A 16,849-nucleotide genomic window follows, 5' to 3' on the forward strand; every position below is an offset into this window, starting at 1 on the left:
TTGGGTAACAAAGTTTTATGTTGTTATGAATTACCTATGGTTATTGGTAAATGCTACTATTCGTTTGTAGGGATGTGGCATCGCGTATAAACTTTAAGATGCTTGTTGTAACTTTTGATACGTTAGATTAGGCGTCATTGTCTCCAATTAAATCAAATCAATATGCTTAGAGCACAAATGTCCATGAGGAATAGAGTAAATTTGGAATCAACGGGCTTTTATGCCAAAGGAGTGGTGGTAGGCTATTTCTGCATGGATCTCTCAATGATATAATAAAAAGGGCTCTTGCCACCATAAATATTCCCTCGCTGATCGAGCCGTCAGCAATCAATCGCGATTATGGCAAGAGACCTGATGGATTGACGCTGGTTCCCTGGGAAATGGGGCGGGCACTAATGTGGGACGCTACATGTCATATCAGGGAGACAGAATCAATTAGCACCGTGTCATATCAGGGAGACAGAATCAAGACCAGGAGCCGCAGCAGAAAAAGCTGAAACCGGTAAGTGGCTCAAGTATGCCTCTCTGACTGAGAGTTACATATTTGTACCTTTTGCCGTGGAGACCCATGGACTCGCAGTGCCAAAAAAATTTATCGAATCATTTCACCACGGCTAGTTGCCTCGACTGGTGACAGAAGGGCTGGCTCATTTTTTGCGCAAAGGATCAGCCTGGCTGTCCAGCGCGGAAATGCAGCCAGTATTCTTGCCACCATTCCACGTGGGCATGATTTGTATAGTTATTAGGATAAGTTAGATTAAGTTCCTTATTGTATTCTTTCTCAATCAATATTCATTTATTTCAATTAGGCCTATACGTGCCTATTCACTGTTGTTTTTACGTAGACCAAGCCCTACACTGATTTAAGTCTCAATACCTCAAAATAGTGACCGTCTCCTAGGCCTCATCACGGTGGTTAGTAATCAGTTGGAAAGTTGGTGACATCACACCCTCAGTTTAGCGACTCTAGGTCAAATAAGAAATATATACTTACTGTCTAAATTAGCTTAAGGATATCTGGGCCTGTAGCCATGTGGCACGCCAATTCTCTTTCTACAAACGCTAACGCAAATTAGAAAACTATAGAAAGGTCACGTGATCATGTTGTTGATTAGATCTGTCATTCCCATACATTTTGTTAGTTTTGTAGAAAGAGAATCGAAGTGTCATATGGCTAAGGCCCTTGGTTATGGATTTTAGCCGTAGCGTTGCTACCCTACCAAAAAGTCAAGGGATTTAGAAACGTGGTGCGGTACGGATGATATATACTTATAACTATTCCAATTTATATACGTTGCGATCGCGATGCATCTTACACGTACGGTGCCGATATGTGGACGCCTACCATTAGATTGCATTTTCAGGTAAAATAAATTGATAATGAATTGAAGATATAATTAGTTATAGCTTTTGTGTTACAATATTTGATGTTTATCTGTATATCTTTTAACAAACATATTAGGCCCCGGAAAAGTGCCAGGCATTTGTCAACATCTATCTCAAAGTAACAGTGCCAATCTTAAAACTTCAAGGCATTCCAATCAAAAAAAGAAGAAATAATTATGCTCATATATTTCGTGATAACTGAAAATAAACTGTTAAACTGTATACAGACAAGCCAATTCGTCAAAACTTTTGAAAGAACGTTTTTCCATTTGGACAATGCTTACGTAGCTCCTCTGCTGATGAGTAGATATAAATATTTAAATAACACGTGAATTTTCTACATTAAATAAACTTTATTAACAGCTGAGCTAAGATATTCTATCAGCAAACATAGATAATAATTCTATCATCTATTACTCTTTATTATACCTATATATCCACACTGTTAGGTAAGTGTGTGTTGCTTTTATATCATAACTAGCTGACGCCGCGTGGTTTCACCCGCGTGTTTCCCGTTCCCGTAGAAATACGGGGATAATATATAGCCAATTTATCGAGAAAAGCCTCCCTCAATAAATGGGCTATTTAACACTGAAAGAATTTTTCAAATCGGACCTGTAGTAGTAGACCGATATTAGCACGTTCAACCAAACAAACAAACTTTTCAGCTTTATTATTATATAAGTATTAGTACTTAGATTAAAATGTTCGTGCATCATGATAAAAGTATCGAGTGCGGTAGAATATTACTACATTACTACAAACCGGAGTTGGGCTTGAAAGTTGAAACGTTTGTGGATGGCTTAAAATCTTCAAAGAGAAAAATACGATATCTTTAGATGTTTATAAGATAAGTATAATGTCACTCATTCGACTCTAATTTGTCTTTTGCAGCTCATCTTAGGGAGTTGAGATGTCTATATGGGTCATCAGTATTAGTTAACAAGATTTATAATAAAGTTATTTTGAGTTTAATTTAAAAACAGTTTGTTGTATAATTCCTCTAATAGTTTAGTGCTTAAAGAGGTACAGCTAGAAGTTTATGATATTTCGACATACACAAATTATACTACGCTAACTATAAAAGGGTATTTTACTGTAGGTACATAGTGTATTCTGCGGTCGGATATTAGCAGAGTTATCACAGTTTTTGTCATACAATTGGGCGAGCATGGTGAACTATTGGCCTAATCCCTGTCATTCTGAGAGGAGACTCGAGCTCAGCAGTGAGCCGAATATGAGATGATAATGAACGAAGCAAATAAGCGGTGCATTTGGAGTAGAGCGGAGCGGAGAGCGAGAGGGGGGTCCCATCCCACGTTATGTTATAGTAGTATAAATATAATTATCCGAGCTCAAGTAGACTTACCATCTATTTTATTGTTTCACTAAATTTGTACGGAGCAACAATTTTCTATGCACCACGCCACCCGTGAAATTCGGTTAAGTATGTATTTTGGATCGCCTCCAAAACAATTAGTGCAGTGTAGTGTACGTACTCCAGGGTGGCGGCAAAATTGAGAGGAACCCTAAACAGTATTAGCGAACGTTTAATATAATGACTCCTCTAATTCACCGTGCTATGGGAAACCAGAGTTCAAATCACTTATAGCAGGGCTTTTCAACCTTATTCGTACCACGGCCCTTTTAGTATGAAGAACTATGTTGCGACCTCCCTACCTACATCTACTTTTTTAATACATTTACAAATACATTTACTACCCGGAATTCCTTTCGGCTTTTCTTTCTGACTTATTTGAGCATTTAAATATATTGAACAAAAATCTTCAAGGGCGGGATGAAAATGTCATCACTGCCATAGACAAAATTCATTGTATTGTAAAAAAAATTAACTTGTGGTTATGCCCCCTCCCTGGGGGTCGCGACTCACAGGTTCAAAAATCCGGACTTATAGGATTATAATGAAGATGGTATGCTACTAAGTTTAACTAAATTTATGACAAACTAAAATAAAAATTTCAATTTTCAAAATATTATGTTGTGGATGACGAAATTTCCCACAAATTTACTTTGGAACTAGTAGAATTACTTTAAAAAATAGTGTATTTATTTTTTCTCTCCTTTTTTTATTTGTCACTTCTTTTTAAATTTTTTAACAATGTTAATAATACACTAAAATACTATTAAAAATACATAAAAATAAATTCAACTCTCCCGCTGCGGTAGTCAAGCAACCGGTGGTTAAGGCTCAGCGCCATTATAATTAAAAGGTTAGTTATCAATTTTTTTATGTTTACACTACTATAGTTTTACTGTATAATATATTGCCTCATTGGTAGTTAGCTGGTTCGGGTACGGTCAATGAGGTTCAGGGTTTGAATCTCGCGTCAGGTCAATAAATAAAATATATTATTGGAATATTTGACAGGCCAATATAAAATGTGTTAATGGGATCCCGTCAGAACAATAAAAAAAAATATGTTATTGGGGTTTCGTCAGGTCAATAAAAAAAACATTGTCTGTTTGTAAAACCGTCAATCCTGCGCCTGATATTTCATTTATCATGTCTGCCGTCCTATATAAAAGTGAGGGTATAGAGAGTGCACTTGTGTTTGAATACACACTAATTGTACATTGTATACTCCTGCGTAGGTACATAGTTAATCTAAACATTAATTAGGTAATATACTAACGACTCCGTTTCTCATGAAATTTTTCGGGTGAGAAGTATCCTGTGCTATGTTTCAATGTCCTATTTATCTATTCCAAATTGCATAAAAATCGGTTTCCGTGTAATGTAACAGACAAAAAGACAGAGTCTTACTTTCGCATTTAAAATTAGTATGTACCTACTAGTTTACACTACTTTTATATACACACTAGCGGACGCCCGCGACTTCGTCCGCGTGGAATTTAGTTTTTTACAAAACCCTTGGGAACCATGGATTTTTCCGGAATAAAAAGTAGCCTAAGTGTAATGCTATAATATATATCAATAACAAAATTCAGCTAATTCAGTTCAATAGTCGAGGCGTGAAAGAGTTCCAAACATTCATATCATCAAAATCTTCAGTTTTCGCAAGTCTCTAGAAACCATGGATTTTTTCGGAATAAAATCGGGTGTCTATGTGTTAATCCAGAGTAAAACCTATTTCCATTCCAAATTTCAGCCAAATCGCTTCAGTAGTAGCGGTGTTAAAGAGTAACAAACATCCAAACATCCATACAAACTTTTGCGTTTATAATATTAGTAGGATAGTACACTGACAATCATTTAGATTGTCAGATACAAAATCACGTAACAATCTCACTGAGGCGTGTCTTCTAAATCATCGTGACATTAGCGAAATAGTTTATGTTCAGTCGGCATTAGGAAAATCATAAATAAAGAAGAGATGTGAAGTGATTACACTAACTTCCTTCCACTAAGCTCGTGTAATAAATTCCTGACAAAATATGTTACATTTTCTATTCGACAATGTTTATGTAAATTAAAATAGCTTATAACAGACTTTAAGAAAGAAGTATACAACCATTACAACCCGTTTGTATCATCATCATCATCATCATCATCATCATCATCATCATTATTATCAGCAACATAGGCCTCTTGCATGGACCTCCTTCACAACGGTCTTGAACCTCCAGCATCCAGCAGCTCTCTGCAACCCGCTTGATGTCCTAGGTCCACCTAGTGGGGGGTCGATCAACACTGCAATTTGGTGCGGTGTCGCCATTCCAGCACCTTGGGACCCCGACGTCCATCGGCTTTTCGACCCATTGCTACTTCAACTTCGCGACTCTCTGAGCTACTCGTATGTCAGTGACTTTGGTTCGCCTGTGGATCTCCTCATTTCTAATTCGATCACGCAGAGAAACTCCAAGCATTGATCGTTCCATCGCCCGCAGAGTGACTTTGAGCCTATCAAATTATCAAATGTACAAAATCACCTGTATGTATGGATGTTTGTAAATCAGCGTTTTTCTCAAATAATGCTATCAAGCTCAAAGAAAGATCCTCTGCCCCGTTGGTCTAGTGGTTATTTTATATTATTCAGTACCATAGGATTCTGGATTCCTCCTATGAATTATTTTCTTTATAATATGCAATTCTCAGTAGCAAGCCAGACTTGAGAATTTGTGTTAAGCCTCCATGCGTTGGATCAGTACCTATCCCATTAATATTATCCCGCTAACCCTTTGATCACTAATCTGCATTGGAATAGCATGGTGGGTTTAAGTTCTTCCCTATAAGAAGAGAGAAGAATTTGGAAAAATAGGTAAGGATGAGCATTTTAACATAGGATAATAATAACGATATTCAAAGCTAATTGGGCACTCAAATGTCCCGCAGCGGGAGGGTTCCTTTTTTAATTTTTTAAAAGTGTTAGTAAATAAAGTAAAGTAAGTAAATACAGTAAAGAAAATAAAGTAAATAAATGAGAGATAAAAAAAGCTAAAATATGTATAAAGCTATAATATTCAAAGCTAAAAATTCAAGATACTAACAAGACTGCTACTAGGTAATTAATCATGTTTTTATGACTACACTTTCTCGCGTACATAACCGCTGACGGGTTTACGGTTGAAAATATTCAAAAAATAATAAAAAAACTTTACTACGTAGGTATATTATCAAATGAAACTGGCACAAGTACGGATATAAAACTATAATTAGCTACTTTAAGCATACATGCTAGTACCATAGCGTAATAGTTTTAAACAAATGATTTTTTTTATTGTAGAATGAACCTGCGATAGCCAGACATACCTCGTTTTATAAAAGCTGAAAGTTTGTCTCCTACCATAGGTTAGTACGGTAACCAAATAACATCGGCTTTCAGACTCTTAATCTTTAAGCATGGACGTGGAAAGTAAGTCTGTCTGTCTGTCTGCCTGTTACGTTTTTACGGCTAAATGGCTGAACCGATCAAAATGAATTTTGGTATAATGGTGAATGGGACCATGGAGCAAAACATAGGGTACTTTTTAATCCTAAAATGAAAATAGAAGGGGGTGAAATAGGGGTTCAAGGTTTGTATGGAAAGTCCTTAATTTTTAGAGTTACAGTTTTAAAAATTTGATTGATTAATAATATAATTTGATTCAAGAATTTTTAAAAGTTAAATTGGTGAAATTGATTTCCACGCGGACGAAGTCGCGAGCTCCGTTAGTGATATATGTATATGTGTTAAGGGATCATTATTCGAGCAACTAGTGACGGAGTTCGAATTCTTGCATCGCACCGTTTGACGTTGCAAGGTGACCAAAATAATTTGTATCTGGAGGTCGCGCCTACGTTTTCGCATTTTATATTCTCCCGTGCAATGTATTCGCGTTCGTAATATATTCTACATTAAACGACTTTGTTTATTTTGCTTTACAATTGTTAGGATTATTCGAATGCCATTCGTTTTTTATAGACTTCAATTGTACAAAGTATTTTAGAAATTCCATATTAATTTTACTATGATGTGTAAGTGTCATCATTTGAACTATAATAGGCATTTGAGATACTCCTAAAATTACAACCATCGCTGACATTATTAAGTTTAATTTTGACTATATTTTTTTTTTAATAAATTAACCTTTAAAAGTTCACTTACTTATTATGTTTGCTTTATATCACTTAATTTATAGATAAAAATAATTTAATGCTACCTCTTATTGTATAAACGTTCATTATGTAAAAAACAAACTAAATGTAAAACTCAAATCAGAATAAAAAAATACAATTTCAAATTTAGAATCGCTTATTGAAATGAACTCTATTGAAATGACAAATGGAGACTCATCCACAGGCACACAGAAGACAGGTTCTGCTGAGAAGAACTGGCAAGAAAATCAACAATTTCTCTTAACACCAATATTATAAAGACGAAAGTTTGTGTGTAAATGTGTATGTTTGTTCGTCCTTTGTGCTGCGGCTACTGAAGCGATTTGCCTGAAATCGATTTTATTCTGGATGTTAATCCATAGGCTACTTTTCATCCCGAAAAAAATCATAGGTCTAGCGGGATTTGTGAAAACTGGGGCGTCCGCTAGTTTAAAATAATCGTTGTCTACAATAACTAATTTACTTTTCAATATTGCGTTTAGATGAATCATCCTTTTGCTTCCAAGCATCTTTGTCAATGAAAGGCAAAAGTTATGTAAACTATAATTGCTACTAAAATTAATAACATGTTTTCCATCGTACATTAATTTATTTTGTGCATTTGAATTCACATTCCTTTTGTCCTCATTTCAAAATACATTTCTCGTCATCGAAATCTAATTTCAAAGAATTTTGAACCCCGTATATTAGTCTGAATTACACTCGGCGACTTATTTACAGTTATTTTTTCAAACTTCCTCAATTATTGTGTCACCTCAAGCTGCGACTGTTTGTGCACTGTGATTATAAAATGCAGTGTGTGTTTCAGTTAATTGCATCATAAATATGTCTCGGCTGAAAGAAACGAATGTGAACTTTATATACGTACCATTTTATTGTTATATGAACATTCTGTTGAAAGTGGTTTGGCCCGATTGCAAAGCATATTTTTGCATGTTGCTGTGCCGCGAAAAGTTTCTTTACAAAACAAGCTTTTACCTGGGACTCCACGTGATCTAATGTGGATTTTGTTATTCGTTTTTCCATATAAAAGTTATGTTTCTATGTCTCAAGAAATTTTATATAACATAAGTAAACGTTTTTTTTATAATATTCTTTACAAGTTAGCCCTTGACTAGAATCTCACCTGATGGTAAGTGAAGCGGGCTAACTTGTAAAGAGGAGGATGAAAATCCACACCCCTTTCGGTTTCTACACGACGTCGTACTGAAGCGTTAAATCGCGGTACGTCTTTGTCGGTAGGGTGGTAACTTGCTACGGTCAAAGCCTCCCACAAGCCAGACCTGGACCTATTAAGAAAACTTCAATAGATCCAGCCGGGAATCGAACCCAGGACCTCCGTCTTGTAAGTTCACTGCGCATACCACTGCGCCACGAAGGGCGTCAAAAAATGGTACATTATGTAGATACATACATTTTACATGTGGCTGCAATTTTATAATGAGTTAGTATTGAATTGAAGCAGGCGTTATTCTGTGATCCGCCAACCCACATTAGAGCAGTGTTGTGGGTCTAAGCTCCATATCCTCTCATCTGGAGTCTGGCTGTCTAGTGGGTCGTTAAAATATATGAATGAAAGACGATAAACAAACGATGTCGAACGCACACTCCCCGATATCTACTGAGCATTGAATGGAAAAATATAATTGCATTATGTATTACATAAGGCAATAATCAATAATACATCGCACGGTATACGATCAAGGAGAGATATAGATAGCTCGGTATGCGTTGACCGGGAGCTAAGGTCGTATCGCTCGCTGATAACTCACGGGTCAAATAGTTGTACGAGTATCTACGTAGGTATAGGGTCTCTATAGGTCTATTTATTAATGTCCTAGCAGACGCCTCACAGTTTTACCCCTATCATTTCTATTCTCGTGTGGACGCAAAGATAATGCTAGCCACTCATCATCATCATTATATCAGCTGGTGGACGTCCACTGCAGGACATAGGCCTTTTGTAGGGACTTCCAAACATCACGATACTGAGCCCTACGACTCGCTTGATGTCATCAGTCCACCAGGTGGGGGGTCGACCAACACTGCGCTTACTAGTGCGGGGTCGCCATTCCAGCACTTTAGCTTTAGCTAGCAGCGCTAGCCACTCACCACATAAACTCATATGCCTGCCTAACGGCTTGACATCCGATGAAACTGATCGTGTGTTGGTCGCGATTTGCATGATGTCATGCACATCGCGACGAACAGGCATGTGGGTTTATCGGATGGTGAGTGACTAGCATAATAGCGCAATGTTGGTCAACGGCCTCCGTGGTGCAGTGGTATGTGCGGTGGATTTACAAGACGAATATTCTGGGTTCGATCCCCGGCTGGGCTTGATTGATGAAAATTGAAGTTTTAATAATTGGTTCAGGTCTAGCTGGTGGGGGCTTTGGCTTTGGCTAATTATCACCCTACTGGCAAAGACTGCCAAATGATTTAGCGTTCCGATACGATGTCATGTAAAACTGAAAGGGGTGTGGATTGTTATCCTCCTAACAAGTTAGCCCGTTTCCATTTTAGATTGCATCATCATTTAATTTCAGGTGGGATTGTAATCAAGGGTTGACATGATTGTAAAAAAATAAAAAAAATTACCGATGACATCAACCGCGCAATGAATACCTGGATACATGCAGTTAAAATTATCAGATGTTAATGATAATTCAGCTTGAGGCACGGGGGGTCAACACTATCAACATCCCAACTTTGGGCTAAAAGGTTTAACTGAAAATTTTTTAGAAGAAAGAAAACTCAGTCCTTATAGTCTGACCCAGAATTCAAACCTAGAACCTCGTGATCCAAAGCCATGTGGTCTCAGAGGCTAAACACAGGACCAAAGAGGCTATTTATCTACAAGTATGCTAACATTTGATTATTTGTTTGTTTGCATTAAATATGTTATACTGAACCGATTGTAAATTTTTTTTTCTGTTAAAAAGCTACACTATTTCCGAGTGATTTAGGCTATATTTGAACCCCGTATTCCTGCGGGATGGGAACCACGCGGGTGAAACCGCATCGCATCTGCTAGTAAGTGTATAATAAAACACAGAACCTTAACTTATAAGATGCAGGAGGATTGCACAGCTTTTTTCTATCACTTTATATTTACAAATTAAAAATAATATAAAGTGATAGATAAATAGAAACATCTCAACAGTAATTGTAAACAATGTAAATGAAGTTACAACTGTGACGTATACTTCAAGTTATACAACAGCATTACGTTCATTTACATGTGTAAAACTAAAACATGCAAAATATTAAGACATGCAAAACAATGAAACACAACTAAATAATGGCGGGCGTGCTGAAATTCGCCAAAACTTTTCCACGTGTTGATCACGAAATGCGCCAAGCAAAAACTGTACTGCCTGTAACGTTTACTTGATTATAGTATTTTATTTTCTTACTAAACTAGTATAGTAAATAGTTATAGTAACTATTTACTATACTAGTTTAGTAAGAAAATAAAATACTATAATCAAATAAATTTGTTCACGTATTAATCAAACTGATTAATGAAAAACTATTATAACAATTTAAATAATTTATATCTGGCTGGTGGGAGGCTTCGGCCGTGGCTAGTTACTACCCTATCGACAAAGACGTACGATGTCGGTACGATGTCGTGTAGAAACCGAAAAGGGGTGTGGATTTTCATCATCCTCTTTCTACCAAGTTAGCCTGCTTCCATCTTAGACTGCATCATCACTTACCATCAGGTGAGATTGTAGTCAAGGGCTAACTTGTAAAGAATAAAAAAATATATATATGTACATGGATTTATGTGTGTAGATTAATAGTAATAAATCTAATCGTGATTTAATATTATGAAGTTTATAAGTAGATAGGTAATATAGATAGCTCACGATTATAATACTTTTCTGAGAATTAAAAAAAATCCTCACAATAATTATACACAATGTAGATAAATATTTGGGAAAATCAATTACAGAAAAAATTGTTTTTGGAACAAGGAAATTTTCGAAATATTTTGACTTTACAAATTCAAAATGACAATTTATTGAAATAGTCTTTTACAAACTTGTTTCCTTTTACTTCAACGGACACTCGCGTATTGAAAGCAAGCTCCAATGCACCGTAAAGGATAAGCTGTATATTTTATTTCAAAATGTATAAATCTATTTCAGTTCATAAAAAACACAAACTTACTTTTTCAAACACAAACAACTCAACACATAGATCACTCAACACAACACAACACAAACACAGCAGTCAAAACAACCGCGCGAGAGACACGCCGAAAACTGACCGACACTTGTCGGTCAAGGAAATCGGGAAGTGTCCAGCAAAAACAATACTGCACCACTCTACACCGCAAGTAAATGACAACTGACCGTTAGACACACATCGCCGTACAACTAAAGTATTTATTTTCATACACAACGCATCAAACTGATCGATAGCTTTTATACGATGGACTCGGAATGTGTAAAATTTTAATAAAAAAAATTCAACCGACTTCCAACTCAAAAATTAACCTAAACTAAAAAGCAAAAAATAACATCTTACCTATGTGCTACCTTCTGATCAGTTTGAACGCGGTGCCAAACCAGTGATGTTTTAATTCAAGCCGTTTAAATTACACAATTTCTGTGGTTCTTTCAGAAACGGCTTTAATTAAAACATGACACTGGATTGGCACCGCCTTCAAACTGATAAGAAGGTAGCACATAGGTAAGATGTTATTTTTTGCTTTTTAGTTTAGGTTAATTTTTGAGTTGGAAGTCGGTTGAATTTTTTTTATTAAAATTTTCATTTTTTAATTTTTAGTGTTAGCACACCTACTGAGTGTGAACAAAAATTAATAAGCAATTAGTTGAAACGTTATTTTCTTATGATAAGTATCTAAGTCCAACAATCCCAATTTTAAAAATACTACCTTAACTCATATACAAAATTTCACTCCCCCTTTATCCACACGTAAAATGAATATTCAGAAAAACGTGAAAAGTGACTGTCCTCCGTCTTCATCACCAGACCCCCTATGCAGTCACAATTATGGCGTGCTTATGCAGTCACAATCCATATGGGTAAAAAGTTCTCATCAATATAAAATTTATCAAGTCCAAACACAAGGTAGCTACTGTGAACCGTCGAGGAGTTCCCTTAACTCCCCTTCATCTTGATCACCAGACCTCTAATACAGTCACAACCTATCCAGGTGGAAAGTTCTCATCAATACAAAATTATCAAGTCAAAACACAAGGTAGCTACTGCGAACCGTCGAGGAGTTCCCTTAACTATCCTTCATCTTCATCATCAGACCCTTAATACAGTCACAACCCATCTAGGTGGAAAGTTCTCATCAATACAAATTTATCAAGTCCAAACACAAGGTAGCTACTGTGAACCGTCGAGGAGTTCTCTTCACTGTCCTTCGTCTTCATCACCAGACCCTTAATACAGTCACAACCATCTCGGTGGAAAGTTCTCATCAATACAAATTTATCAAGTCCAAACACAAGGTAGCTACTGTGAACCGTCGAGGAGTTCTCTTCACTGTCCTTCGTCTTCATCACCAGACCCTTAATACAGTCACAACCATCTCGGTGGAAAGTTCTCATCAATACAAATAAATCAAGCCCAAACAAAAGGTACCTGCTGTAAATCGTTGACGAGTTCCATCGTCTGTGTATCGGCTCCATCATCAGACCAACTCCAGACCTTCATAAAATTGTAGTGGTTTAAAATACCTTATGGAAACACTAACAAACGCACTAGCCGTCTTTACGATTTTCGAAAGTTCCTCTCAATTTCTCCAGGATGCCATCATCAAGTCCTGACATGAAAAAAATGGGACCACCCTGGAATCAAACCCTTCAAAACAAAAAAAGAATTATTAAAATCGGTCTACAAATGACGGAATTATCGCTGGACATACATAAAAAAAAAAAAAAAAAAAAAAAAAAAAAACATACATACAGCCGAACGTAGAACCTCCTCCTTTTTGGAAGTCGGTTAAAAACTTCTAAAACGTCTAAAAGTACTAATAACCACTTTTCCCCTGTCCTCGCACGACTATTTTTGTATCCGGTGGTGCGCGGTTCCGATTGGATAGCTGCAGGCCATAAAGTGACGTCACTTTAATGAGGTGCTGTTAGCATGCCCGCTCAAAACTTTCTGGAGAAATTATGCTAAAGCGTTTTAATTCCGTGTTAATATTAACCTGGAGTTAAAACGTTTTGGCATATTATGTACGTGATATTAATTTAAATCTAGCGAACGCCTTACGGTTTTACCCAGTCCTGATGAGCTAAAATATTTAATATGTCATTCTCTGATATAGCTTTCAACTGGAAAATAATATAAATTAGCTGTTTTAGAGATAAGCCGGAACAAACAAACAAACCATTAAAATACATATTTTTTTAAAACAATTACCTACCGTATTTGGTATCTTATATTAATCATATTATCACACAAGTAATCAATGTTTATTTAAAAATTACAAACGGACATTTAAATAATATTTTTTTGTATAGATAATATTTATTATCCAGGTAATCAATAGCATAGAATTCATATTTAAATAAAAATAGCAATGGCATTCTGGCATATATTTTACGACTGTGTAATATTGAATTTTTTCAGGAGAACATTTTCTATTTATGTACCTACTAAATTAACAGATTTATTTCCGAGAAGCGATTCACATGTTGTGAAATAATAACTCGTATAATCAATTAATTTGATATAAGGCTGTCCAGCGCTGAAATGCAGCCAGTATTCTTGCCACCATTCCACGTGGGCATGATTTGTATAGTTATTAGGATAAGTTAGCTTAAGTTGGTTATTGTAATTTTAAACAATGTTAATACAAAAATATAATACAAACCACTATTAAATATTTATAAAAAAAGAAACTTTCTCGCTGCGGGACATCTGAGTGCCCAAGCAACCGGTGGTCAGGGCTCCAGAGTGAGGAATCACAATACGCGCCATCTCAATAATCATTGCCTTCTGCATCTGACTCTTGATTCAACAGTTAAGTGAAAGCTTCATAAGACGTTGATCGAAGCTTTTCGCTGTAAGACCATTGATTGAAACAACTGGCGGAACAATAATAATTGACTTAACATTCCACATGGCGGTACTCTCGTGAGCAAGGTCCAAGTACTCGTATTTTGATACTTTTTCCTTTTCCAGATTAACCAGATTATCGTCATGTGGAACAGTAATATGAGTAAGTGTTATTATTGGTTATTATTTTATTTTGCAATTGGTGGGGCACATAGTTAGAAGAAGCGATGGACGTTGGGGTCCCATGGTGCTTTAATCTAGAAAAAGCAGTGTTGGTCGACCCTCCACCAGGTGGACTGGCGACATCAAACAAGTCGCAGGGATTCGCTGCAGGCTCAGGATCGTAATGTTTAGATGTACCTACAAAAAGCCTATCCTGTAGTGGACGTTCATCTGCTGAAATGATGATAATGATGATGATGATGATGATGATGATGATGATGATGATGATGATTATGATGATGGTAATAATGATTGACATACATGAATGCTAAATTTTAGAAATATTTAGCATTCATGTATGTCAAATGCTTAGAAAATCTTAACCATTTATATTTATATTAAAAGGATGCAATGTCTCGCTAGATTAAATCGTAGGGAAGTATGAAGGAAATTTTTATATTAGAAAATAAAAAAGTGGATTTGCATTTTATTTCCTATTCCATCTAGTTCCGATAGAATCAAATATCCGTTCTAAATATTGCAAAATTGTAGGTCACAGTCGGTATTTCTACGCCTCGGTTATTGAATAAGCGACATAACTTTATAAACTGGAAAACTAGGATCACGTAGTGATTAAATATTTGAACATAATATTATAAATTCTGGCTCATTGGATCAGTGGTTGGTCTGTGCTGCTTCAGATCATGTAGTAAAGGGGTCGACTTCTAAGTTGTGCTGTAGGTAAAAAAAAAATCGCAACGGAAACTTTTTTTATCTCTCGGCAATGGTATTTTTTGTATACGAACTTTTATAAAATCACAAAGATCGGGCTCTGGACCTAATAATTATTTGCTTGTTACACTTTCATACCCTGTTCATTTTTGTCTCTGAAAGTGTACATAAAATTTCTTGCTAAATTTCATAATTGTAAATATTGAATTGTGTACACTTTGTCTGTTCTGTGAAATAATGAAAGATATTCAGAAAATACCATTAATTGTAAATAACAATTATGAAATTCAACATGAAAATTTGTGACTGAGAGACAGAAAAGAACAGAATATGAAAGTGTAACAGGCAAATAATTTTAACTTTTTAGTATTATGTTTCAGAGCCAGATCTTTGTGATTTATAAAAGTTTTTCGACCTATGCACCTACCAAATTGTATTTACGTTTGACAGCTGTGGAATTTGGATCATTGTAGCTTTGAAAGACTACAGGTACTTAAAAGTAGATAAGACATCATATTATTATCCTTATAGCAGCCCTACATCCGACTCCCTAAAGGTTTATATTGTCTTTAATACTGGCAAAGGGTTGCTAGATAGTTTTTTGGGTTCCGTAATCTAAAAGGAACCCTTATAGTTTCGCTATGTCCGTCCGTCAGTCCGTCTGACCGCGGTTTAGCGCAGAGACTATTACTGCTAGAAGGCTGTAAATAAGCATGCATGAGTAGGAACATTAAAAATTTAAACAAATGAGACGAATATCTTAGCATTCCATGGATTCACCGTGTGGGTGCCGGGTCCATCGCGTGGTAGAGAGAAAATCTCCGAGCAGAGCCCTGAACTTGTGACTACAGGATTCCCATTCTCTGCTAGTGTTGTTCTGCCTGCTTAGCCAAATTTGATAAGATCCTATTAGATCAGCTTTGGATACTCGTTCTAATATATCTGGTAATCCTCTCGCACCTACTTTTACGCCGTACAGACTAACTACATAGCCATTTTTAGGTCATTTGTTAGGTTATAATATTTATTCACTTTTATATTGTGGTCCTTCGGAATGTTAGTCTCCCACGGCACAGTAAGCTCTACAAGTAGTACTATTCGCTTAGTTTGTTTGGACAAAAAACTACTAAAATTAGAATCTTCATCGTGTGAAATGAAATAAAATGTGTAAAAAATATTAAAAATCACGAGTAAAGTCAGTGTGTCTTAATCCTTACCAATGGTAAAGTACAGCTGGTAGTAAATGACCAAATCGATACAAGGGTTTTAATAATTGATTCAGACGTCGATGTCCGGCGGCACCGATTCCGAGCCGTAGTAAACATTTGTATGCTTTATAAGTAGAATCGATCGTCGTAGACCGTAGCAGTGTTCGTGTCAACCGATTAGAGCAAATAGTCTGTTGTAATAACCAAAAAAATTCAACCGACTGCAAATAAATTAAAAAGCAAAATATAACATCGTATGTGCTAAGAGCCGTGACAGCCCAGTGGATATGACCTCTGCCTCCGATTTCGGAAGGTGGGGTCGAATCAGGTCCGAGACATTCAACTTTTCAGTTGTGTGCATTTTAAGAAATTGAATATCACGTGTCTCAAACGGTGAAGGAAACCTGCATACCAGAGAATTTTCTTAATAGTCTTAATACTGAGAGGAGACTCGAGCTCAGCAGTAAGCCGATTATGGGTTGAAAATGATGATGATGAAAATGACGATGTGCTACCTTCTGATCGCTTTGAAAACGGTGCTAAGCCAGTAGCGTATAAATTAAAGCCGTTTCTGAAAGAACCAAGGGAAAGAACCGTCTGAAAATCCTAAAAGTTTATGATTTAAACGGCGGTTAAAAAAATAATTTAAAAAAAAACAAAACATACTCGTCGAACTGAGAACCTCCTCCTTTTTTTGAAGTCAAATAAAAACTACTAAAATTAAAGGATT

General features: G+C 36.2%; 1 protein-coding gene across 1 annotated transcript in view; it reads right to left on the reverse strand.

The window, feature by feature from the left end:
- LOC112058473 (CUGBP Elav-like family member 2) overlaps window positions 1-11,268 on the reverse strand; it is a 511,519-nt gene extending 500,251 nt beyond the window's left edge. Inside the window, exon 1 of the mRNA XM_052883368.1 lies at window positions 11,147-11,268. The gene's annotated coding sequence lies outside the window, so the exon portion shown is untranslated. The remainder of the gene's footprint in view (window positions 1-11,146) is intronic.
- Window positions 11,269-16,849: the final 5,581 nt, after the last annotated feature.

This window comes from Bicyclus anynana, chromosome 9 (genome assembly GCF_947172395.1).
Source record: "Bicyclus anynana chromosome 9, ilBicAnyn1.1, whole genome shotgun sequence".
Lineage (NCBI taxonomy): Eukaryota > Metazoa > Arthropoda > Insecta > Lepidoptera > Nymphalidae > Bicyclus > Bicyclus anynana.